We start from the raw sequence: 24408 nt of genomic DNA on the forward strand, positions 1-24408 counted from the left end.
GGATAGGAAATATACACAAGATATATATACACAATAGCAAAAATATGCAGTATAGTCTTAGAAAACAGTGCAAACAATGTATAGTTACAATAGGATGCAATGGGGAAACATAGGGATAGGGGCAACACAAACCATATACTCCAAAAGTGGAATGCGAACCACGAATGGACCCCAAACCTATGTGACCTTGTAGAGGGTCGCTGGGACTATTAGAAAATAGTGAGAGTTAGAAAAATAACCCTCCCCAAGACCCTGAAAAGTGAGTGCAAAGTGCACTAAAGTTCCCCTAAGGACAAAGAAGTCGTGTTAGAGGAATAATGCAGGAAAGACACAAACCAACAATGCAACAACTGTGGATTTCCAATCTAGGGTACCTGTGGAACAAGGGGACCAAGTCCAAAAGTCACAAGCAAGTCGGAGATGGGCATATGCCCAGGAAATGCCAGCTGTGGATGCAAAGAAGCTTCTACTGACAGAAGAAGCTTAGGTTTCTGCAGGAACGAAAAAGGCTAGAGACTTCCCCTTTGGTGGACGGATCCCTCTCGCCGTGGAGAGTCGTGCAGAAGTGCTTTCCAGCCGAAATAACGCCAACAAGCCTTGCTAGCTGCAAATTATGTGGTTAGCGTTTTTGGACGCTGCTGTGGCCCTGGAGGGACCAGGAGGTCGCAAATTGGACCAGGAAAGAGAGGGGACGTCGAGCAAGACAAGGAGCCCTCTTAGCAGCAGGTAGCACCCGGAGAAGTGCCATAAACAGGCACTACGAGGATGCGTGAAATGGTGCTCACCCGAAGTCGCACAAAGGAGTCCCACGTCGCCGGAGACCAACTTAGAAAGTCGTGCAATGCAGGTTAGAGTGCCGTGGACACAGGTTTGGCTGTGCACAAAGGATTTCCGCCGGAAGTGCACAGGGGCCGGAGTAGCTGCAAAAGTCGCGGTTCCCAGCAATGCAGCCCAGCGAGGTGAGGCAAGGACTTACCTCCACCAAACTTGGACTGAAGAGTCACTGGACTGTTGGGGTCACTTGGACAGAGTCGCTGGATTCGAGGGACCTCGCTCGTCGTGCTGAGAGGAGACCCAATGGACCGGTAATGCAGCTTTTTGGTGCCTGCGGTTGCAGGGGGAAGATTCCGTCGACCCAAGGGAGATTTCTTCGGAGCTTCTGGTGCAGAGAGGAGGCAGACTACCCCCACAGCATGCACAAGCAGGAAAACAGTCGAGAAGGCGGCAGGATCAGCGTTACAGAGTTGCAGTAGTCGTCTTTGCTACTATGTTGCAGGTTTGCAGGCTTCCAGCGCGGTCAGCAGTCGATTCCTTATCAGAAGGTGAAGAGAGAGATGCAGAGGAACTCGGATGAGCTCTTGCATTCGTTATCTAAAGTTTCCCCAGAGACAGAGACCCTAAATAGCCAGAAAAGAGGGTTTGGCTACCTAGGAGAGAGGATAGGCTAGCAACACCTGAAGGAGCCTATCACAAGGAGTCTCTGACGTCACCTGGTGGCACTGGCCACTCAGAGCAGTCCAGTGTGCCAGCAGCACCTCTGTTTCCAAGATGGCAGAGGTCTGGAGCACACTGGAGGAGCTCTGGACACCTCCCAGGGGAGGTGCAGGTCAGGGGAGTGGTCACTCCCCTTTCCTTTGTCCAGTTTCGCGCCAGAGCAGGGGCTAAGGGGTCCCTGAACCGGTGTAGACTGGCTTATGCAGAATTGGGCACATCTGTGCCCAACAAAGCATTTCCAGAGGCTGGGGGAGGCTACTCCTCCCCTGCCTTCACACCATTTTCCAAAGGGAGAGGGTGTCACACCCTCTCTCAGAGGAAGTTCTTTGTTCTGCCATCCTGGGCCAGGCCTGGCTGGACCCCAGGAGGGCAGATGCCTGTCTGAGGGGTTGGCAGCAGCAGCAGCTGCAGTGAAACCCCAGGAAGGGCAGTTTGGCAGTACCAGGGTCTGTGCTACAGACCACTGGGATCATGGAATTGTACCAACAATGCCAGGATGGCATAGAGGGGGCAATTCCATGATCTTAGACATGTTACATGGCCATATTCGGAGTTACCATTGTGAAGCTACATATAGGTATTGACCTATATGTAGTGCACGCGTGTAATGGTGTCCCCGCACTCACAAAGTTCAGGGAATTGGCTCTGAACAATGTGGGGGCACCTTGGCTAGTGCCAGGGTGCCCTCACACTATTAACTTTGCACCTAACCTTTACCAGGTAAAGGTTAGACATATAGGTGACTTATAAGTTACTTAAGTGCAGTGTAAAATGGCTGTGAAATAACGTGGACGTTATTTCACTCAGGCTGCAGTGGCAGGCCTGTGTAAGAATTTTCAGAGCTCCCTATGGGTGGCAAAAGAAATGCTGCAGCCCATAGGGATCTCCTGGAACCCCAATAACCTGGGTACCTCAGTACCATATACTAGGGAATTATAAGGGTGTTCCAGTAAGCCAATGTAAATTGGTAAAAATGGTCACTAGCCTGTTAGTGACAATTTGGAAAGAAATGAGAGAGCATAACCACTGAGGTTCTGATTAGCAGAGCCTCGAGTGAGACAGTTAGTCACTACACAGGTAACACATTCAGGCACACTTATGAGCACTGGGGCCCTGGGTTACCAGGGTCCCAGTGACACATACAACTAAAACAACATATATACAGTGAAAAATGGGGTAACATGCCAGGCAAGATGGTACTTTCCTACACAACCCCCCCCCAAACGAAGGACAATAAGACTAGCCATGACCTGATGAGTCTTCATTGTCTAAGTGGAAATATCTGGAGAGTCCATCTGCATTGGAGTGGCTACTCCCAGGTCTATGTTCCACTGTACAGTCCATTCCCTGTAGGGATATGGACCACCTCAACAATTTAGGATTTTCACCTTTCATTTGTTTTAGCCAAAGTAGAGGTTTGTGGTCTGTCTGAACAATGAAGTGAGTGCCAAACAGGTATGGCCTCAACTTCTTCAGTGCCCAGACCACAGCAAAGGCCTCCCTCTCTATGGCAGACCAACGCTTTTCTCTAGGGGTCAACCTCCTACTAATAAAAGCAACAGGTTGATCCTGGCCCTCAGAATTAAGTTGTGATAGAACTGCCCCTACTCCTAATTCAGATGCATCAGTTTGGACATAGAATTTTTTAGAGTAACAAGGGCTTTTTAGGACAGGTGCAGAGCACATGGCCTGCTTCAGCTCCTCAAAAGCTTTCTGACAGTTTGTTGTCCATAATACCTTTTTAGGCATTTTCTTGGATGTGAGGTCATTAAGAGGGGCTGCAATGGAGCCATAGTTCTTAATGAACCTCCTGTAATACCCAGTGAGGCTGTCCTGCTATTTGATGGAGTTTTGTTTTGACCAATGACTTTGTGTTTCACCACTGCGCATATTAGTTGCTCAATGTTCACCAGTAGCACATGGTATGTTTTGTTCAGTTTAGCCGCCTATGGGCTTTGACATTGCATTAGTCATTACATTCTGTATTGTGCCTATTGGCTTTGACATGATGTATTCAGTTTAGCTGCCTATTGACTTTGACATGCTATTAGATATTCTGCCTATTGGCTTTGACATGATATCATATATTACATTTTGTATTCAGCTCCGCTGCCTATTGGCTTTGACATGATATCATATATTACACTTTGTATTCAGCTTAACTGCCTATTGGCTTTGACATGATATTCAGCTCCGCTGCCTATTGGCTTTGACATGATATTATACATTACACTTTGTATTCAGCTCCGCTGCCTTTTGGCTTTGACATGATATTATACATTGCATTTTGTATTCAGCTCAGCTGCCTATGGGCTTTGACATGATATAAGACATTGTATTTGTATTCAGCTTAGATGCCTATTGGCTTTGACATGACACTAGACATTGCATTTGATATTTAGGTTAGCTGCCTATTGCCTTTAACATGACATTGCATTTGATATTTAGGTTAGCTGCCCATTGCCTTTAACGTGGAGTTCTGTATTTTTCCAAGCTGTGTTTTTGCACCAGAGAACCAAGATGTTTTGCTCTCACAGTAGACTAGACCTGATAAGAGAGAGTACATGGGCGTCGTTTCTCTTCCCTTGAGCTTGGGAACAGGAGTAGTCTTGGAGACCTGGCCAGTCTCCAAAAGGCTTGCTCAGTTTCCCAGGTCTGAGAGGAGGGGGCACACCTTTGTAACGAATGTAACAGGCTGCAGAGAGTCAGATTCGAATCTGCCGGACCTCGTGCTGGAGCTTGGCGCAGGCTGCCAGCAATCCCGTGTGGGTAGATGAATCACTCTTTCTCGCGGCTGACAGGGGTCATCAGCTTGCAGACCTTAGAAAGATGTAGCTGTAAATAGTTCCTACACGGTGAAGTATTTGTTTTGCTTTGCATTCAATATTTTATAAATATAACCTGCTGTGTATATTGCAAACTGATATATTTTGTTTGATTAACGCGGACTTGAAAGCTACTAATTCGTCATTCATTCATAAACATTGTGGTTGGGGAAGAATAAAATAACAATAAAAGTCTTCTTTGACCTCAGAAGTGCATTTCTGTTGTGTTATGTTAGTGCTTAGAAACTAAATAAGAGGAAAGCACTACAATTGGTACCTGGAGTCGTGGGGTCGGTCATTAAGAGGTGATTAAGAAGGGGTTTGACGAGTTAGTAGATTTCTAAGTGCACACTTTAAAAGTGTAATTGTTTTTTGTTGTTTGGAGAATTACCGAAATTGTTTTCTGTTCGGAGAATCACAGTAGCACGGCAGACCATGTCTGAGAATACATGTGTTGATGAACTGCCTGATGGTGCTAAGAAAAACTGTGAATTGTTTTCCGTTTGGGGAATTACAGAAGAAAATGCATGTGTAGCTAAAAGGCCTGATAATATTTTGAGAAATAATTCCCGTTGTATATATGTAGAAAACGTGTGTTTTGGAAGTAATGAAGACAGAAAGGTCTGGATACCTTTATCTGCTTACAGAGAAATGCAGGAGAAATGTAGGCAGTTGTAACATGAAAATAGGAATTTACGTGAGCAAATTAGCCAGGATACAATAATTCAAAATAAGACTGAAAGTTATAAAAGGGCTGTTTTTGAAGAATCTTTCTTGTCCCATTCCAGTAATGAGGGGGTTAAGACAGCTCCGAGCTGCACTGAGTTTCCGTGTGAGCCAGGGTTTTTGGCAGCCAAAGTGCATTCCTTAACTGATAACACGGACGAGAGAGCTCAGAATGTGATTTACGAGTTACCGTTGCAAAATGCACAAGTAAAACGAAAGATTTTAGAGCAAGACACCCCTAGTTTCATTAGCTTGTTTGATTTTTGGAAAAAGAATAGCCCTCATTTGAGAGAAATCCTAACACTTTTGTACATGGTCACTGTGAAAAATAATATGCAGCTGCGCGCTTGTGATTTGGCAAATGAAATAATGCAGACTTTAGGTTTCTGCGCAGTGCAAGAAGGAAAAACTGATGTACATGTAATTCAAGAACAAGGGAAGAAAATACTGCCCCTAGCTAGAATCATACAATGGATCTGGTACTTGCAAGACAGGGCTAGAGTACCACAGATAAAAGAATTACCGATGAAATTGTGTGCACCATTTGAATTCGTGTCTACTGAAGATAAAAAGCATGTTTGTTTTACTAATGATTCATTGACTGAAATGTTGTTTTCTGGCACCGTAGAAGGAACAGCGTTGTATAATGTGTGTCAGATTTTAAAGCAAGAGCTACGTGAGATGTGTCATTTTTATGCTGATTTTTGGTTCTTTGATAATGTTTTAGCACCTAACTGGTTCAATTACCTTGCAGATGTTAATCAGAAAAATTCAGAGAGAGAAGTGTTCACCCAGAATTCTGCCTTAGTGGGGATGGCTAAGTGGGTGCCCCAGAAATGTCAACAACTGAGAGAAAAAAACACTTACAGGTGGGCAGAGATGAGAGAGATGCCCATTCCCCTAGATTTGATAAAAACTGTGCAGCACGCACAAAAGCAATCTGTCATGCAAGCAGTCACAGAGCAGTTGGGGAGAGGAAAGTTACCAGAACAGAAATGGCAAATTGATCAGGTTTTAGGAAGAGTGATTGCTGCAAATTACCAAGGAAAAATCGAAATTATGCTGATACCTAGAAAAGAATCTGATTCATTCATACAAATTGGAGACAGAATGGCCCAAATTGACAAAAGTGCAGTGAATGGAGGTTTGGTAAAGAATGAGTCTGCCCCAGCCCTTCTGACAGTGCAAGAAAAGGGAAGCTGTGGTGCAGCAGATAAAAACCTCAGTGCTGATGTGTGGGCTGAAGCCCCAAGTGACCCTCCAGAACCTGCAGAAAATATAACAAAGGGCCTCAAAAACGTCCTGCTGATTATAAAACAGGGAAAGAAAGAGGAAGGGTGCAGTTTAAATGAAAAATGTTATTTGCAAGAAAAGTCATACTTGTTTCTTTTGCAGATCCGACCACGTTTCGCCACTGTCCCTGAGTGCGCTGTGTGGTCCCCCTTCCGGTGTGTGCGTGTGGGGTCGGGGAAGGGACCGAATCCCCAACCTGAACCTGGCTGAGTAAAGTGCCAGCACCATGGATCCATTTTGCGCAAACTGCGCCTTCAGTTCAAGTTCAACTTGTTTGCTGTGTTTTTTTTTTTTTTTCCCCTCTCGTATGGAACTCTGACTTTTGCTTACCTTCCAGAAAACCTTTCAGGTGGACCGTGCACCTTTACATGAGCAGAACTCATGCCACATCAAATTGCTAACACTGTTGAATTAGAGACTCATTCAGAAAAAAAAAAAAAAAAAAATTGCCCAGTCTTTTCTATGTAGATGTATCTGATGTGAAAGGTTATGAGATCAATGTGTTAATTCACTTCTATTGCTTTACAGGGATTGCTTTGATCATTGAAATTTGATTTGCTGATAATGTTTTTTTTTTTGTTTGTTTGAAATATGAGATATGTGAAACAAAAATTCATTGGTCAAAGGGCGGAATGTCCTGCTATTTGATGGAGTTTTGTTTTGACCAATGACTTTGTGTTTCACCACTGCGCATATTAGTTGCTCAATGTTCACCAGTAGCACATGGTATGTTTTGTTCAGTTTAGCCGCCTATGGGCTTTGACATTGCATTAGTCATTACATTCTGTATTGTGCCTATTGGCTTTGACATGATGTATTCAGTTTAGCTGCCTATTGACTTTGACATGCTATTAGATATTCTGCCTATTGGCTTTGACATGATATCATATATTACATTTTGTATTCAGCTCCGCTGCCTATTGGCTTTGACATGATATCATATATTACACTTTGTATTCAGCTTAACTGCCTATTGGCTTTGACATGATATTCAGCTCCGCTGCCTATTGGCTTTGACATGATATTATACATTACACTTTGTATTCAGCTCCGCTGCCTTTTGGCTTTGACATGATATTATACATTGCATTTTGTATTCAGCTCAGCTGCCTATGGGCTTTGACATGATATAAGACATTGTATTTTGTATTCAGCTTAGATGCCTATTGGCTTTGACATGACACTAGACATTGCATTTGATATTTAGGTTAGCTGCCTATTGCCTTTAACATGACATTGCATTTGATATTTAGGTTAGCTGCCCATTGCCTTTAACGTGGAGTTCTGTATTTTTCCAAGCTGTGTTTTTGCACCAGAGAACAAAGATGTTTTGCTCTCACAGTAGACTAGACCTGATAAGAGAGAGTACATGGGCGTCGTTTCTCTTCCCTTGAGCTTGGGAACAGGAGTAGTCTTGGAGACCTGGCCAGTCTCCAAAAGGCTTGCTCAGTTTCCCAGGTCTGAGAGGAGGGGGCACACCTTTGTAACGAATGTAACAGGCTGCAGAGAGTCACATTCGAATCTGCCGGACCTCGTGCTGGAGCTTGGCGCAGGCTGCCAGCAATCCCGTGTGGGTAGATGAATCACTCTTTCTCGCGGCTGACAGGGGTCATCAGCTTGCAGACCTTAGAAAGATGTAGCTGTAAATAGTTCCTACACGGTGAAGTATTTGTTTTGCTTTGCATTCAATATTTTATAAATATAACCTGCTGTGTATATTGCAAACTGATATATTTTGTTTGATTAACGCGGACTTGAAAGCTACTAATTCGTCATTCATTCATAAACATTGTGGTTGGGGAAGAATAAAATAACAATAAAAGTCTTCTTTGACCTCAGAAGTGCATTTCTGTTGTGTTATGTTAGTGCTTAGAAACTAAATAAGAGGAAAGCACTACAGAGGCCTAGGAAGGCTCTCACCTGAGTCTGAGTGGTAGGGGGAACCCAATCAATAATAGTTTGGATTTTCCCCTGAAGTGGTGCAATCTGTTCCCCACCAACAAGGTGTCCCAGATAAACCACCTTACCCTGCCCTATCTGGCACTTTGAAGCCTTGATAGTGAGGCCTGCCTTTTGCAGGGCCTCCAAAACTTTCCATAGGTGGACCAGGTGATCATCCCAGCTGGAGCTAAAGACAGCTATATCGTCCAAATATGCTGCACTGAAAGCTTCCAGCCCTTGCAGGACTGTGTTCACCAACCTCTGAAAAGTGGCAGGTGCATTTTTCAAAACAAAAGGCATTACAGTAAACTGGTAATGTCCTCCAATGGTAGAAAATGCAGTCTTAGGTTTAGCATCTTCTGATAATTTGATCTGCCAATACCCTGCAGTCAAATCAAAAGTGCTTAGATACTTGGCAGATGCCAGTGTATCTATGAGCTCATCTGCCCTGGGTATAGGGTGAGCATCAGTTTTGGTTACCAAGTTGAGACCTCTATAGTCTACACAAAACCGCATTTCCTTCTTTCCATCTTTGGAATGGGGTTTTGGTACCAGTACCACAGGAGAAGCCCATGGACTGTCAGAGTGCTCAACCACTCCTAGTTCTAACATTTTCTGGACCTCTTGCTTTATGCAGTCCCTGACATGGTCAGGCTGCCTATAGATCTTACTTTTGACAGGTAAACTGTCTCCAGTATCTATAGTGTGCTCACACCAAGAAGTGGTACCTGGCACAGTAGAGAAGAGTTCAGAGAATTGATCTTGGAGATTTATGCAATTATCTTTCTGCTCAGCAGTAAGACAATCAGCCAAAACTACACCTTCCACAAGAGCATCTTGTTCTGTGGAAGAGAAGAGATCAGGTAGAGGATCACTGTCTTCTTCCTGTCCCTCATCAGTTGCCATGAGCAGGGTGAGATCAGCCCTGTCATAGTAGGGTTTCAGGCGGTTGACATGGAGCACCCTAAGGGGACTCCTGGCAGTGCCTAAGTCAACTAAATAGGTGACTTCTCCCTTCTTTTCAACAATTGTGTGGGGACCACTCCATTTATCTTGGAGTGCTCTTGGGGCCACAGGCTCCAAGACCCACACTTTCTGCCCTGGTTGGTACTGAACCAAAACAGCCTTCTGATCATGCCATTGCTTCTGGAGCTCTTGGCTGGCCTGAAGGTTTTTACTGGCCTTTTTCATGTACTCAGCCATCCTTGATCTGAGGCCAAGTATATAATCCACAATATCCTGCTTAGGAGCTTTTAAAGGTTGTTCCCAACCCTCCTTTACAAGTGTGAGTGGACCCCTAACAGGGTGTCCAAAAAGAAGTTCAAAGGGGCTGAAGCCCACTCCTCTCTGGGGTACCTCCCTGTAGGCAAAAAGGAGGCATGGTAGAAGGATATCCCATCTCCTGCGGAGTTTTTCAGGGAGACCCATAATCATGCCTTTGAGAGTTTTATTAAATCTCTCCACCAGTCCATTTGTTTGTGGATGATAGGGTGTTGTGAACTTGTACGTTACACCACACTCCTTCCACATGGCCTTTAAGTATGCAGACATGAAATTGCTTCCCCTGTCTGATACCACTTCCTTTGGGAAGCCCACCCTGGAAAATATTCCCAGGAGGGCCTTTGCCACTGCAGGTGCTGTAGTGGTCCTTAAAGGAATAGCTTCAGGATATCTTGTGGCATGGTCCACTACCACTAAGATAAACCTATTGCCTGAAGCAGTAGGAGGGTCAAGGGGGCCAACTATGTCAACCCCTACCCTTTCAAAGGGAACCCCAACCACAGGCAGTGGGATAAGGGGTGCCTTTGGGGTGCCACCTGTCTTGCCACTGGCTTGACAGGTTTCACAGGACTTACAAAATTCCTTTGTGTCCTCAGACATCCTAGGCCAATGAAACAATGGAACCAATCTGTCCCAAGTTTTCATTTGACCCAGGTGTCAAGCTAGGGGAATGTCATGTGCCAGGGTTAGGAGGAACTTTCTGTACTCCTGAGGAATCGCTAATCTCCTGGCAGCTCCAGGTTTAGGATCCCTATGCTCAGTGTACAAGAGGTTGTCCTCCCGGTAAACTCTGTGAGAGTCACTGACATCCCCATTAGCCTGTTTGACAGCTTGCTGTCTGAGACCCTCTAATGTGGGACAGGTTTGCTGTGCCACACTCAGCTACTCTCTGGCAGGCCCCCCTTCACCCAAAAGCTCAGCAGTGTCTCCTTCCAGCTCCTCTGGTGTAGGTTCTGCACAGGGAGGGAATTCTTCTTCCTCAGAAGTAGAATCCACTGTAGAGGGAGGGATAGTAGGAAGTGGTTTGCTTCTAGTAGCCCTAGCTTTAGGGAGCACTTGGTCCATTGTTCCAGGATCCAAGCTTCCCTGTCCTTTTTGCTTTTTGGCCTGAGCCCTTGTCAAAGCAAAAATATGCCCTGGGATGCCCAGCAATGCTGCATGGGCCTCCAACTCCACATCTGACCAAGCTGATGTCTCCAAATCATTCCCTAATAGACAGTCTACAGGTAAATCTGAAGCTACCACAACTTTCTTTGGACCAGTAACCCCCCCCCCAGTTGAGATTAACAACAGCCATGGGGTGGCTAAGTGTGTTGTTGTGAGCATCGGTTACTTGGTACTGGTGACCAAGTAGGTGTTGTTCAGGGTGGACCAGTTTTTCTATGACCATAGTCACACTGGCACCAGTGTCCCTGTAGGCCTGAACCTCAACACCATTTATTAGGGGTAGCTGCTTGTACCTATCCATATTAAGGGGACAAGCAACTAAGGTGGCTAAATCAATAGCCCCCTCAGAGACTAACACAGCCTCTGTGGCCTCCCTAACAAGGCCAACCCCAACTAAGTTACCAATAGTGAGCCCAGCTACTCCCTTGGATTGGCTATTAGTAGGTTTGCTCCCACCACCACTGCTATTATTAGGGACAATAGGTGTAGCAGTAGGGGTTGTAGTGGTAGGAGGCTTGGTGCCTTTCTTTGGACAACTGGGATCTGTTGTCCAATGGCCTTTTATTTTACATAAATAGCACCATGGTTTCTTTTCCTTGTTCTGATTAAAAGAGGATTTGGGCCCACCACCCCCACCAGAGTGTTTTTGTGGGCCTGATGAAGACTCATTTTTAGATTTGTCCCCACCCTTGTCAGAAGACTTACCATCCTTCTTTTTGTTGCCATCTTTGTCACCCCCTGTATGAACTTTTCTGTTCACCCTTGTTCTGACCCATTTGTCTGCCTTCTTTCCCAATTCTTGGGGAGAGGTCAGATCAGAGTCCACCAAGTACTGGTGCAACAAATCAGACTCACAATTATTAAGAATATGCTCTCTCAGGATCAAGTTATACAGGCTGTCATAATCAGTAACTTTACTGCCATGTAACCACCCCTCCAAGGCCTTCACTGAATGGTCAATGAAATCAACCTAGTCTTGTGAAGATTCCTTTTTGGTCTCTCTGAACTTTATCCTGTACTGTTCAGTGGTTAAGCCATAACCATCCAGGAGTGCATTCTTAAGAACTTGGAAATTATTAGCATCATTTTCTTTCACAGTAAGGAGCCTATCCCTACCTTTTCCACTAAATGATAGCCATAGGATAGCAGCCCACTGCCTTTGAGGGACATCCTGTACAATACAGGCCCTCTCAATTGCAGCAAACCACTTGTTAATGTCATCCCCCTCCTTATAAGGGGGAACTATCTTGTGCAGATTCCTGGAATCATGCTCTTTTGCAGGATGACTATGGGGAATACTGCTGCTGCCACCATGGGTTTCTAAACCCAGTTTCTGTCTCTCCTTCTCTACTTCTAAAGTCTGTCTATCCAAATCCAGCTGTTGCTTCTTGAGCTTCAGTCTGGTTTGTTCCACTCTCAATCTATTGAGCTCCCTTTCTAACAATCTGTCATCCGGGTGGGTGGAAGGGACATGCCTTGAAGCAGAAGTATGGTGAGAATGGACAGAAGGAGACCTGTCCCTTACTGAAGCCACCCTAACAGCTTGGCTAACAGAAACATCACTACCAGTATGGTGAGAATAAATGCTTTTGCTATGATGAAAGACAACACTATTTATATGTGGCTCATCATCATTACCAACTATGCTAGACTGTCTAGTAAAGGGCAGGCTAGGAAGTTTATTTCCTGAATCTTTTCCTGGGGGAGTCCCTGGATCAGATTGAGAACCATTAGCTACTTTTTCAACAGATTGGGCACTTATGGCCTTATCCTGTACTCTAAGCATGTTAATCAACAGTTCTAAGGAAGGATTCTTCCCTACACTCAAACCTCTCTCTATGCAGAGATTCCTTGCTCCTTTCCAGCTAAGGTGATCATATGCAAGTTTGGACAGATCAACATTTTGGCCTGTGCCAGACATTTTTAGAGAGAGTTAAAGTGATAGTAAAAGAAAAAAAGTTTGTCAGAGCTTTTAGAAAGACAGAGAAAAAAAACTTTTTAAACTTTTTAGAACTTTTTAGAAAGTTAGACGTACTTTTCAGCACTTAGAAAAGAGTGAAAAGAGGAGATGCAAAACTTTTTGGCTATGTGTATATACACTGACCTTGTTTTGTATATTTTTCTCTTATGAAAAGTACAATGACAAGAGTGGTAAGTAGTCTCAAAGCACTTATCCCACCGCTGCACAACCAATGTAGGAGGCTGGACTGGCTTGTAGTGAGTACCAAGGGGTACTTGCACCTTGCACCAGGCCCAGTTATCCCTTATTAGTGTATAGGGTGTCTAGCAGCTTAGGCTGATAGATAATGGTAGCTTAGCAGAGCAGCTTAGGCTGAACTAGGAGACGTGTGAAGCTACTACAGTAGTATCATAAGAAAACACAATACACAGTTATACTAAAAATAAAGGTACTTTATTTTTATGACAATATGCCAAAGTATCTTAGAGTGTACCCTCAGTGAGAGGATAGGAAATATACACAAGATATATATACACAATAGCAAAAATATGCAGTATAGTCTTAGAAAACAGTGCAAACAATGTATAGTTACAATAGGATGCAATGGGGAAACATAGGGATAGGGGCAACACAAACCATATACTCCAAAAGTGGAATGCAAACCACGAATGGACCCCAAACCTATGTGACCTTGTAGAGGGTCGCTGGGACTATTAGAAAATAGTGAGAGTTAGAAAAATAACCCTCCCCAAGACCCTGAAAAGTGAGTGCAAAGTGCACTAAAGTTCCCCTAAGGACAAAGAAGTCGTGTTAGAGGAATAATGCAGGAAAGACACAAACCAACAATGCAACAACTGTGGATTTCCAATCTAGGGTACCTGTGGAACAAGGGGACCAAGTCCAAAAGTCACAAGCAAGTCGGAGATGGGCATATGCCCAGGAAATGCCAGCTGTGGATGCAAAGAAGCTTCTACTGGACAGAAGAAGCTTAGGTTTCTGCAGGAACGAAAAGGGCTAGAGACTTCCCCTTTGGTGGACGGATCCCTCTCGCCGTGGAGAGTCGTGCAGAAGTGCTTTCCTGCCAAAAGAACGCCAACAAGCCTTGCTAGCTGCAAATTGTGCGATTAGCGTTTTTGGACGCTGCTGTGGCCCTGGAGGGACCAGGAGGTCGCAAATTGGACCAGGAAAGAGAGGGGACGTCGAGCAAGACAAGGAGCCCTCTCAGCAGCAGGTAGCACCCGGAGAAGTGCCAGAAACAGGCACTACGAGGATGCGTGAAATGGTGCTCACCCGAAGTCGCACAAAGGAGTCCCACGTCGCCGGAGACCAACTTAGAAAGTCGTGCAATGCAGGTTAGAGTGCCGTGGACCCAGGTTTGGCTGTGCACAAAGGATTTCCACCGGAAGTGCACAGGGGCCGGAGTAGCTGCAAAAGTCGCGGTTCCCAGCAATGCAGCCCAGCGAGGTGAGGCAAGGACTTACCTCCACCAAACTTGGACTGAAGAGTCACTGGACTGTGGGGGTCACTTGGACAGAGTCGCTGGATTCGAGGGACCTCGCTCGTCGTGCTGAGAGGAGACCCAAGGGACCGGTAATGCAGCTTTTTGGTGCCTGCGGTTGCAGGGGGAAGATTCCGTCGACCCACGGGAGATTTCTTCGGAGCTTCTGGTGCAGAGAGGAGGCAGACTACCCCCACAGCATGCACAAGCAGGAAAACAGTCGAGAAGGCGGCAGGATCAGCGTTACAGAGTTGCAGTAGTCATCTTTGCTACTATGTTGCAGGTTTGCAGGCTTCCAGCGCGGTCAGCAGTCGATTCCTTATCAGAAGGTGAAGAGAGAGATGCAGAGGAACTCGGATGAGCTCTTGCATTCGTTATCTAAAGTTTCCCCAGAGACAGAGACCCTAAATAGCCAGAAAAGAGGGTTTGGCTACCTAGGAGAGAGGATAGGCTAGCAACACCTGAAGGAGCCTATCACAAGGAGTCTCTGACGTCACCTGGTGGGACTGGCCACTCAGAGCAGTCCAGTGTGCCAGCAGCACCTCTGTTTCCAAGATGGCAGAGGTCTGGAGCACACTGGAGGAGCTCTGGACACCTCCCAGAGGAGGTGCAGGTCAGGGGAGTGGTCACTCCCCTTTCCTTTGTCCAGTTTCGCGCCAGAGCAGGGGCTAAGGGGTCCCTGAACCGGTGTAGACTGGCTTATGCAGAATTGGGCACATCTGTGCCCAACAAAGCATTTCCAGAGGCTGGGGGAGGCTACTCCTCCCCTGCCTTCACACCATTTTCCAAAGGGAGAGGGTGTCACACCCTCTCTCAGAGGAAGTTCTTTGTTCTGCCATCCTGGGCCAGGCCTGGCTGGACCCCAGGAGGGCAGATGCCTGTCTGAGGGGTTGGCAGCAGCAGCAGCTGCAGTGAAACCCCAGGAAGGGCAGTTTGGCAGTACCAGGGTCTGTGCTACAGACCACTGGGATCATGGAATTGTACCAACAATGCCAGGATGGCATAGAGGAGGCAATTCCATGATCTTAGACATGTTACATGGCCATATTCGGAGTTACCATTGTGAAGCTACATATAGGTAGTGACCTATATGTAGTGCACGCGTGTAATGGTGTCCCCGCACTCACAAAGTTCAGGGAATTGGCTCTGAACAATGTGGGGTCACCTTGGCTAGTGCCAGGGTGCCCTCACACTAAGTAACTTTGCACCTAACCTTTACCAGGTAAAGGTTAGACATATAGTTGACTTATAAGTTACTTAAGTGCAGTGTAAAATGGCTGTGAAATAACGTGGACGTTATTTCACTCAGGCTGCAGTGGCAGGCCTGTGTAAGAATTGTCAGAGCTCCCTATGGGTGGCAAAAGAAATGCTGCAGCCCATAGGGATCTCCTGGAACCCCAATACCCTGGGTACCTCAGTACCATATACTAGGGAATTATAAGGGTGTTCCAGTAAGCCAATGTAAATTGGTAAAAATGGTCACTAGCCTGTTAGTGACAATTTGGAAAGAAATGAGAGAGCATAACCACTGAGGTTCTGATTAGCAGAGCCTCAGTGAGACAGTTAGTCACTACACAGGTAATACATTCAGGCACACTTATGAGCACTGGGGCCCTGGGTTACCAGGGTCCCAGTGACACATACAACTAAAACATATATACAGTGAAAAATGGGGGTAACATGCCAGGCAAGATGGTACTTTCCTACATGCACCTATACCCTCACCTGTGGTATAGGGCACCCTGCCTAAGGGCTGTAAGGCCTGCTAGAGGGGTGACTTATCTATGCCATAGGCAGTGTGAGGTTGGCATGGCACCCTGAGGGGAGTGCCATGTCAACTTAGTCATTTTCTCCCCATCAGCACACACAAGCTGGCAAGCAGTGTGTATGTGCTGAGCGAGGGGTCCCCAGGGTGGCATAAGACATGCTGCAGCCCTTAGAGACCTTCCTTGGCATCAGGGCCCTTGGTACCAGGGGTACCAGTTACAAGGGACTTACCTGGATGCCAGGGTGTGCCAATTGTGGAGACAAAGGTACAGTTTTAGGGAAAGAACACTGGTGCTGGGTCCTGGTTAGCAGGCCTCAGCACACTTTCAAATCATAACTTGGCATCAGCAAAGGCAAAAAGCTAGGGGGTAACCATCCCAAGAGAGTCTTCATTTTCTAAGTGGAAGAACCTGGAAAGGCCATCTGCATTGGCATGGGCAGTCCCAGGTCTGTGTTCCACTATAAAGTCCATTCCCTGTAGGGAGATGGACCACCTCAACAGTTTTGGATTTTCACCTTTCATTTGCATTAGCCATCTGAGAGGTCTGTGGTCAGTTTGAACTACAAAGTGAGTACCAAAGAGGTATGGTCTCAGCTTCTTCAGGGACCAAACCACAGCAAAGGCCTCCCTCTCAATGGCACTCCAACACTGCTCCCTGGGGAGTAACCTCCTGCTAATGAAAGCAACAGGCTGGTCAAGGCCATCATCATTTGTTTGGGACAAAACTGCCCCTATCCCATGTTCAGAGGCATCAGTCTGCACAATGAACTGCTTGGAGTAATCTGGTGCTTTTAGAACTAGTGCTGTGCACATAGCTTGTTTCAGGGTGTCAAAGGGCTGTTGGCATTCTACAGTCCAGTTTACCTTCTTGGGCATTTTCTTGGAGGTAAGTTCTGTGAGGGGTGTCACTATTGATCCATATCCCTTCACAAACCTCCTGTAGTAACCAGTCAAGCCAAGGAATGCCCTGACTTGAGTCTGGGTTTTTGGAGCTACACAGTCCAGAATAGTCTGGATCTTGGATTGGAGTGGCTGAACTTGGCCTCCACCTACATGGTGTCCCAAGTAAACCACAGTTCCCTGCCCTATCTGACATTTGGATGCCTTGATAGAGAGGCCTGCTGCTTGCAGGGCCTTCAAACCTTCTTCAGGTGGACCAGGTGATCCTGCCAGCTGGAGCTAAAGACAGCAATATCGTCAAGATAAGCTGCACTAAAGGACTCCAAGCCAGCAAGGACTTGATTCACCAACCTTTGGAAGGTGGCAGGGGCATTCTTTAAGCCAAAGGGCATTACAGTAAACTGATAATGCCCATCAGGTGTAGAGAATGCTGTCTTTTCTTTTGCTCCTGGTGCCATTTTGATTTGCCAGTACCCTGCTGTCAAGGCAAAGGGACTTAAGTATTTGGCAGCACCCAATTTATCAATTAGCTCATCAGCCCTTGGGATGGGATGGACATCTGTCTTGGTGACAGAATTAAGTCCTCTGTAGTTCACACAACACCTCATCCCTCTCTTACCATCCTTTGTGTGAGGTTTGTGGACTAAGACCACTGGGCTAGCCCAGGGGCTATCAGAGTGCTCAATGACTCCCAATTCCAGCATCTTGTGGACCTCCACTTTGATGCTTTCCTTAACTTGGTCAGACTGTCTGAAAATTTTGTTTTTGACAGGCATGCTGTCTCCTGTTTCCACATCATGGGTACACAGGTGTTTCTGTCCAGGGGTTAGGTAAAAGAGCTCAGCAAACTGTTGTAAGAGTTTCCTACAGTCAAATTGCTGTTGGCCAGAGAGGGTGTCTGAATAGATCACTCCATCTACTGAGCCATCTTTAGAGTCAGTGGAGAGGAGATCAGGGAGAGGTTCACTCTCAGCTTCCTGGTCCTCATCTGTTACCATCAACAGATTCACATCTGCCCTATCATGATCACCCTTTTGGGGGTCCTGCTAGTGCCTAGGTCTACCAGGTAGGTGACCTGACTCTTTCTCTCTAGCACTGGGTAAGGACCACTCCATCTGTCCTGAAGTGCCCTGGGAGCCACAGGCTCCAGGACCCAGACTTTCTGCCCTGGCTGAAACTCAACCATAGCAACCTTTTGGTCATACCACATCTTCTGGAGTTGTTGGCTGGCCTCAAGGTTTATGCTTGCCTTTTCCATGTACTCTGCCATCCTGGAACGTAGGCCTAGTACATCGTCCACTATATCTTGCTTAGTCTCATGAAGAGGTCTCTCCCAGCCTTCTTTCACAAGAGCTAGTGATCCCCTGACAGGATGGCCAAACAGAAGTTCAAAGGGGGAAAACCCTACTCCCTTCTGAGGCACCTCTATTTAGGGGAAAAGCTGACATGGCAAGAGGACATCCCATCTCCTTTAGAGCTTTCCAGGGAGCCCCATGATCATGCCCCTCAATGTCTTGTTGAACCTTTCTACAAGACCATTGGTTTGTGGATGGTATGGTGTGGTGAATTTGTAAGTCACCCCACACTCATTCCACATATGCTTCAGGTATGCTGACATGAAGTTTGTACCCCTGTCAGACACCACCTCCTTAGGAAATCCCACTCTGGTAAAGATACCAATGAGTGCTTTAGCTACTGCAGGGGCAGTAGTGGACCTAAGGGGAATTGCTTCAGGGTACCTATGTAGGAGGCTGGACTGGCTTGTAGTGAGTACCAAGGGGTACTTGCACCTTGCACCAGGCCCAGTTATCCCTTATTAGTGTATAGGGTGTCTAGCAGCTTAGACTGATAGATAATGGTAGCTTAGCAGAGCAGCTTAGGCTGAACTAGGAGACGTGTGAAGCTACTACAGTACCACAAGTGTCACTTGCACAATATCATAAGAAAACACAATACACAGTTATACTAAAAATAAAGGTACTTTATTTTTATGACAATATGCCAAAGTATCTTAGAGTGTACCGTCAGTGAGAGGATAGCAAATATACACAAGTTATATGTACACAATACCAAAAATATGCAGTATAGTCTTAGAAAACAGTGCAAACAATGTATAGTTACAATAGATGCAATGGGGACACATAGGGATAGGGGCAACACAAACCATATACTCCAAAAGTGGAATGCGAACCACGAATGGACCCCAAACCTATGTGACCTTGTAGAGGGTCGCTGGGACTATTAGAAAATAGTGAGAGTTAGAAAATTAGCCCTCCCCAAGACCCTGAAAAGTGAGTGCAAAGTGCACTGAAGTTCCCCAAAAGACAAAGAAGTTGTGATAGAGGAATAATGCAGGAAAGACACAAACCAACAATGCAACAACTGTGGATTTCCAATCTAGGGTACCTGTGGAACAAGGGGACCAAGTCCAAAAGTCACAAGCAAGTCGGAGATGGGCATATGCCCAGGAAATGCCAGCTGTAGGTGCAAAGAAGCTTCCACTGGACAGAAGAAGCTGAGGTTTCTGCAGGAACGAAAAGGGCTAGAGACTTCCTCTTTGGTGGACGGATCCCACTCGCCTTGGAAAATCGTGCAAAAGTGATTTCCCACCGAAAGAACGCTAACAAGCCTTGCTAGCTGCAAATCGTGCGGTTATCGTTTTTGGACGCTGCTGTGGCCCAGGAGGGACCAGGAGGTCGCAAATTGGACCAGGTGAGAGAGGGGACGTCGAGCAAGATAAGGAGCCCTCTCAGCAGCAGGTAGCCCCCGGAGAAGTGCCAGAAACAGGCACTACAAGGATGCGTGAAACGGTGCTCGCCGAAGTTGCACAAAGGAGACCCACGTCGCCGGAGACAAACTTAGAAAGTCATGCAATGCAGGTTAGAGTGCCGTGGACCCAGGCTTGGCTGTGCACAAAGGATTTCCACCGGAAGTGCACAGGGGCCGGAGTAGCTACAAAAGTCGCGGTTCCCAGCAATGCAGCCCAGCGAGGTGAGGCAAGGACTTACCTCCACCAAACTTGGACTGAAGAGTCACTGGACTGTGGGGGTCACTCGGACAGAGTTGCTGGATTCGAGGGACCTCGCTCGTCGTGCTGAGAGGAGACCCAAGGGACAGGTGATGCAGCTTTTTGGTGCCTGCGGTTGCAGGGGGAAGATTCCGTCGACCCACGGGAGATTTCTTCGGAGCTTCTGGTGCAGAGAGGAGGCAGACTACCCCCACAGCATGCACAAGCAGGAAAACAGTCGAGAAGGCGGCAGGATCAGCGTTACAGAGTTGCAGTAGTCGTCTTAGCTACTTTGTTGCAGTTTTGCAGGCTTCCAGCGCGGTCAGCAGTCGATTCCTTATCAGAAGGTGAAGAGAGAGATGCAGAGGAACTCTGATGAGCTCTTGCATTCGTTATCTAAAGTTTCCCCAGAGACAGAGACCCTAAATAGCCAGAAAAGAGGGTTTGGCTACTTAGGAGAGAGGATAGGCTACTAACACCTGAAGGAGCCTATCAGAAGGAGTCTCTGATGTCACCTGGTGGCACTGGCCACTCAGAGCAGTCCAGTGTGCTGGCAGCACCTCTGTTTCCAAGATGGCAGAGGTCTGGAGCACACTGGAGGAGCTCTGGACACCTCCCAGGGGAGGTGCAGGTCAGGGGAGTGGTCACTCCCCTTTCCTTTGTCCAGTTTCGCGCCAGAGCAGGGGCTAAGGGGTCCCTGAACCGGTGTAGACTGGCTTATGCAGAATTGGGCACATCTGTGCCCAAGAAAGCATTTCCAGAGGCTGGGGGAGGCTACTCCTCCCCTGCCTTCACACCATTTTCCAAAGGGAGAGGGTGTAACACCCTCTCTCAGAGGAAGTCCTTTGTTCTGCTATCCTGGGACAAGCCTGGCTTGACCCCAGGGGGGCAGAAACCTGTCTGAGGGGTTGGCAGCAGCAGCAGCTGCAGTGAAACCCCAGGAAAGGCAGTTTGGCAGTACCAGGGTCTGTGCTACAGACCACTGGGATCATGGAATTGTACCAATAATGCCAGGATGGCATAGAGGGGGCAATTCCATGATCTTAGACATGTTACATGGCCATATTCGGAGTTACCATTGTGAAGCTACATATAGGTAGTGACCTATATGCAGTGCACGCGTGTAATGGTGTCCCCGCAGTCACAAAGTTCAGGGAATTGGCCCTTAACAATGTGGGGGCACCTTGGCTAGTGCCAGGGTGCCCTCACACTAAGTAACTTTGCCCCTAACCTTTACCATATAAAGGTTAGACATATAGGTGACTTATAAGTTACTTAAGTGCAGTGTAAAATGGCTGTGAAATAACGTGGACGTTATTTCACTCAGGCTGCATTGGCAGGCCTGTGTAAGAATTGTCAGAGCTCCCTATGGGTGGCAAAAGAAATGCTGCAGCCCATAGGGATCTCCTGGAACCCCAATACCCTGGGTACCTCAGTACCATATACTAGGGAATTATAAGGGTGTTCCAGTAAGCCAATGTAAATTGGTAAAATTGGTCACTAGCCTGTTAGTGACAATTTGAAAGAAATGAGAGAGCATAACCACTGAGGTTCTGATTAGCAGAGCCTCAGTGAGACAGTTAGTCACTACACAGGTAACACATTCAGGCACACTTATGAGCACTGGGGCCCTGGAGAACAGGGTCCCAGTGACACATACAACTAAAACAACATATATACAGTGAAAAATGGGGGTAACATGCCAGGCAAGATGGTACTTTCCTACACAACCCCCCCCCCCAAACGAAGGACAATAAGACTAGCCATGACCTGATGAGTCTTCATTGTCTAAGTGGAAATATCTGGAGAGTCCATCTGCATTGGAGTGGCTACTCCCAGGTCTATGTTCCACAGTATAGTCCATTCCCTGTAGGGATATGGACCACCTCAACAATTTAGGATTTTCACCTTTCATTTGTTTTAGCCAAAGTAGAGGTTTGTGGTCTGTTTGAACAATGAAGTGAGTGCCAAACAGGTATGGCCTCAACTTCTTCAGAGCCCAGACCACAGCAAAGGCCTCCCTCTCTATGGCAGACTAACACTTTTCTCTAGGGGTCAACCTCCTACTAATAAAAGCAACAGGTTGATCCTGGCCCTCAGAATTAAGTTGTGATAGGACTGCCCCTACTCCTAATTCAGATGCATCAGTTTGGACATAGAATTTTTTAGAGTAACAAGGGCTTTTCAGGACAGGTGCAGAGCACATGGCCTGCTTCAGCTCCTCAAAAGCTTTCTGACAGTGTGCTGTCCATAATACCTTTTTAGGCATTTTCTTGGAAGTGAGATCATTAAGAGGGGCTGCAATGGAGCCATAGTTCTTAATGAACCTCCTGTAATACCCAGTGAGGCCTAGGAAGGCTCTCACCTGAGTCTGTGTAGTAGGGGGAACCCAATCAATAATTGTTTGGATTTTCCCCTGAAGTGGTGCAATCTGTTCCCCACCAACAAGCTGTCCCAGATAAATCACCTTACCCTGCCCTATCTGGCACTTTGAAGCCTTGATAGTGAGGCCTGCCTTTTGCAGGGCCTCCAAAACTTTCCATAAGTGGACCAGGTGCTCATCCCAGCTGGAGCTAAAGACAGCTATATCGTCCAGATATGCTGCACTGAAAGCTTCCAGCCCTTGCAGGACTGTGTTCACCAACCTCTGAAAAGTGGCAGGTGCATTCTTCAAACCAAAAGGCATTACAGTGAACTGGTAATGTCCTCCAATGGTTGAAAATGCAGTCTTTGGTTTAGCATCTTCTGACAATTTGATCTGCCAATACCCTGCAGTCATGTCAAAAGTGCTTAGATACTTGGCAGATGCCAGTGTATCTATGAGCTCATCTGCCCTGGGTATAGGGTGAGCATCAGTTTTGGTTACAAGGTTGAGACCTCTATAGTCTACACAAAACCGCATTTCCTTCTTTCCATCTTTGGAATGGGGTTTTGGTACAAGTACCACAGGAGAAGCCCATGGACTTTCAGAGTGCTCAACCACTCCTAGTTCTAACATTTTCTGGACTTCTTGCTTTATGCAGTCCCTGACATGGTCAGTGTAGGAGGCTGGACTGGCTTGTAGTGAGTACCAAGGGGTACTTGCACCTTGCACCAGGCCCAGTTATCCCTTATTAGTGTATAGGGTGTCTAGCAGCTTAGGCTGATAGATAATGGTTGCTTAGCAGAGCAGCTTAGGCTGAACTAGGAGACGTGTGAAGCTACTACAGTACCACTTAGTGTCATATGCACAATATCATAAGAAAACACAATACACAGTTATACTAAAAATAAAGGTACTTTATTTTTATGACAATATGCCAAAGTATCTTAGAGTGTACCCTCAGTGAGAGGATAGGAAATATACACAAGATATATATACACAATAGCAAAAATATGCAGTATAGTCTTAGAAAACAGTGCAAACAATGTATAGTTACAATAGGATGCAATGGGGAAACATAGGGATAGGGGCAACACAAACCATATACTCCAGAAGTGGAATGCGAACCACGAATGGACCCTAAACCTATGTGACCTTGTAGAGGGTCGCTGGGACTATTAGAAAATAGTGAGAGTTAGAAAAATAACCCTCCCCAAGACCCTGAAAAGTGAGTGCAAAGTGCACTAAAGTTCCCCTAAGGACAAAAGAGTCGTGTTAGAGGAATAATGCAGGAAAGACACAAACCAGCAATGCAACAACTGTGGATTTCCAATCTAGGGTACCTGTGGAACAAGGGGACCAAGTCCAAAAGTCACAAGCAAGTCGGAGATGGGCAGATGCCCAGGAAATGCCAGCTGCGGGTGCAAAGAAGCTTCGACTGGACAGAAGAAGCTGAGGTTTCTGCAGGAACGAAAAGGGCTAGAGACTTCCCCTTTGGTGGACGGATCCCTCTCGCATTGGAGAGTCGTGGAAACGTGTTTTCCTGCCGGAAGGACGCCAACAAGCCTTGCTACACGCAAATTGTTCGTTTGGTGTTTTTGGATGCTGCTGGGACCCAGGAGGGACCAGGAGGTCGCAAATTGGACCTGAAGAGAGAGGGGACGTCGAGCAAGACAAAGAGCCCTCACTGAAGTAGGTAGCACCCACAGAAAGGCCAGAAACCGGCACTACGAGGATGCGTGAAATGGTGCTCGCCGAAGTTGCACAAAGGAGTCCCACGTCGCCGGAGACCAACTTAGAAAGTCGTGCAATGCAGGTTAGAGTGCCGTGGACCCAGGCTTGGCTGTGCACGAAGGATTTCCGCCGGAAATGCACAGGGGCCGGAGTAGCTGCAAAGTCGCGGTTCCCAGCAATGCAGCCCAGCGAGGTGAGGCAAGGACTTACCTCCACCAAACTTGGGCTAAAGAGTCACTGGACTGTGGGGGTCACTTGGACAGCGTCGCTGGATTCAAGGGACCTCGCTCGTTGTGCTGAGAGGAGACCCAAGGGACCGGTAATGCAGCTTTTTGGTGCCTGCGGTTGCAGGGGGAAGATTCCGTCGACCCACGGGAGATTTCTTCGGAGCTTCTGGCGCAGAGAAGAGGCAGGCTACCCCCACAGCATGCACAAGCAGGAAAACAGTCGAG

At 46.7% G+C, this 24408-nt stretch overlaps 1 long non-coding RNA gene across 1 annotated transcript; it reads left to right on the forward strand.

Moving 5' to 3' along the window:
* Window positions 1–3330: 3330 nt before the first annotated feature.
* Window positions 3331–6792, forward strand: LOC138254374 (uncharacterized). Its single transcript, XR_011197087.1, has 2 exons — window positions 3331–5914; window positions 6441–6792. It is a non-coding gene; the product is annotated as an uncharacterized lncRNA (long non-coding RNA).
* Window positions 6793–24408: the final 17616 nt, after the last annotated feature.

The sequence above is a fragment of the Pleurodeles waltl genome, chromosome 1_1 (genome assembly GCF_031143425.1).
Source record: "Pleurodeles waltl isolate 20211129_DDA chromosome 1_1, aPleWal1.hap1.20221129, whole genome shotgun sequence".
Lineage (NCBI taxonomy): Eukaryota > Metazoa > Chordata > Amphibia > Caudata > Salamandridae > Pleurodeles > Pleurodeles waltl.